This window comes from Bufo gargarizans, chromosome 4 (assembly GCF_014858855.1).
Source record: "Bufo gargarizans isolate SCDJY-AF-19 chromosome 4, ASM1485885v1, whole genome shotgun sequence".
Lineage (NCBI taxonomy): Eukaryota > Metazoa > Chordata > Amphibia > Anura > Bufonidae > Bufo > Bufo gargarizans.
Genome location: NC_058083.1, coordinates 482,971,077 through 482,974,056, shown reverse-complemented (window position 1 = coordinate 482,974,056; position 2,980 = coordinate 482,971,077).

Sequence of the window (2,980 nt, the reverse complement as noted above, 5' to 3'; positions counted from 1 at the left end):
ATATAGAATGACACAAAGGCACACGGTAAAAGGGGGATGGGACGCCCCGTGTAGCGGGACCCGTGAACCCCCACCCTCACATATACCAGACTAACAAGGAAAAAGTGTCATAAAACACTAAGTGTAGAGCCGCATATTATTGGGAGAACTGTAAATTCGCCCAGAATAACATATAAACATATGTATTGTACACATGTAAAAAGATTAATAGGGTCACGCATTACAGACTTGTCCACCACTGGTAACATTAGTGGCCATCACGTAAATGTATTTACGTGATGGCCACTAATGTTACCAGTGGTGGGCAAGTCTGTAATGCGTGACCCTATTAATCTTTTTACATGTCTGCAATACATATGTTTATATGTTATTCTGGGCGAATCTACAGTTCTCCCAATAATATTCGGCTCTACACTTAGTGTTTTATGACACTTTTTCCTTGTTAGTCTGGTATATGTGAGGGTGGGGGTTCACGGTCCCGCTACACGGGGCGTCCCATCCCCCTTTTACCGTGTGCCTTCGTGTCATTCTATATTTATTATTTTTTGTCTTAATAAACTACATATATTTTATATGGGGTTATTGGTTTTTCCTCTTTGGTCGGTCCCAGTATATTATACTAGACCCCAGTGTATTGTGTACACCATATTAGTGTTTTTCTTATAGGTTGGTCTAACAATTTATCGCTACCCTAGCCTGTGAAATGGCTAGGGCAGCGCTAAAGTCCACCCATCAGTGCCTGTGACGTCACCGGCAACACTGCTAGGCGGAAGCCTCCACCTAGCAGTGTAAAAATATAAACAAGCATGCGGGATCCCGGAGGGCAGGGGAGAGCATCAGAGCAAGAAATGCTTTTGTCAGAGGGGTGAAGATGGGGATATGTCCGGGTTCAGCTCTAAACCCAGACAACCCCTTTAAGGCCTAGTTCACACTTCAGTGATTTCCATCAGTGGAGGCTACACAGAGATAAGGTATAAGGGAAAGATCTGCACCTGTTCTGTGTAGGCTTCAATACTGGTTTTGGCTCACAATCACTGACGGAAGTGTGAACTAGGCATTAAGGTGGTTGTTCAATCTTAGATATTTCTCATATCCACAGGATAAGTCATAAATGTCTGATGGATGTGTGTCCCACCATTTAGACCTGCATATATTTCCAGAACAGGGGGTGCCCAAACCCACATTTTCCATCTGCCGTGAATGGAGAGGTAGCTACACATGCACATCTTTCTCCATTCACTTCTAGGGGAGATCCGAAAACAGCCAAGTGGGCCTGTTATAGTGCCCCCCGTATAAATAAATGGAGAGAGTGAGACAGGCACAGTCACCTCTCCACTCAGAGCAGATGGGGGGTTTGGGAGACCCTGTGCTGGGGATAAATTTGGAACCTGCGTCCATCATGGACATTTATGGTATATCTTTTGGATAAAAATGCCTAAGATGGTTAAAGGGACTCTGTCACCACTTTCTAACCCCCACTTTTAAAACTATAGTTCTGTCCATGGAGCCCCTGTGATTTCAATGGTGTTGTTATATGCGAAATCCGCAGGCTCGTTTTGATAAAAAAAGCTTTTATCTAACCTGTCAGTCATGAGGATAAGGTGCCCAGGGCGTTTCTCCTGGTCTGAACATGCCGCCGCCGTTGGTGCCCAGCTCCTCCTCTGCCTTGAATTTGCGCCGCCTGAATGTGAAGAAATACGCCTCCGGCTCTCCCTCAGTCCCCCCTCCTTTTCCAAAATTTCGCGCGTGCGCACAGGCCTGTGCCTGATGCGCCCGTGCAGACTTTACGATTCAGCCTCATTGAGCGAAGTGCGCATGCGCACTTCGCTCAACCTCCCGATAACACGAACACTGCCGCACGCGCGGGATCTTAGAAAAGAAGGAGGGGGGACTGAGGGAGAGCCGGAGGCGTATTTCTTGACATTCAGGCGGCGCAAATTCAAGGCAGAGGAGGAGCTGGGCACCAACGGCGGCGGCGGCTGGCGGCATGTTCAGACCAGGAGAAACGCCCTGGGCACCTTATCCTCATGACTGACAGGTTAGATAAAAGCTTTTTTTTATCAAAACGAGCCTGCGGATTTTGCATATAACAACACCATTGAAATCACAGGGGCTCCATGGACAGAACTATAGTTTTAAAAGTGGGGGTTAGAAAGTGGTGACAGAGTCCCTTTAAATCAACTTTGTATTAAACCTTCTTTAATATAGAGCTGTTGTACGTCTGTCACATAAAGAGGTTGGCCCATCTCTAGGATATGTCATCAATGTCAGATAGGTGTGGATCCCACATTTGGCACCTGCTCCTATCTCCAGAACAAGACTCCTGAAGTGAATGGAGAGCAGCCGTGCATTTGTGGATGTCCCCTGTTCACAGCTATGGGGGGGGGGGGGGGGTCCTCTTTGAGTGAAGGATAGAGAGGTGGCCGCGCTTTCACGGTGCGCTCTCCATTCACCATAGGGCTTCTGAAAACAGCTAAGTACGCTTGCTCCGCTGTTTTTTAGAATTCCAATAGCAATCAGTAGAGAGCGCACCGTGTATGTGCGGTGTACTGTCCTTCACTTTGGTGGCCTTGTTCTAGAGATAAGTGCTGGTCACTTAGGTGGGACCCACGACTATCTGACATTTGGGGTATATCTTAGCGATATGCCATCATTGAGTGAGATGGGCCAATGGCTCATGAATTAAATGGCCACCATGTAATACTACATTCTCCCTGCTGTTTTGTCACAATTTATAATGTAGCGCTATAGGAAGATCTTCTTTCTGACCCCAAGCAGAGCTTCAATCATGCATTTAAAAAAAAAAAATCTCCACCAACTCATACTCTATATTCTGAGGGAGCTCAGTGACAGCCTCCTAAAGGGGTTACGCCATGATTCTTGTAAAAAAATTAAATCGGACATCATATAGTACATCATACACCAGCGCTGTACCTCACATGGATCCAGAGATCTCCACATTCACTGCTCCAATTGCTCT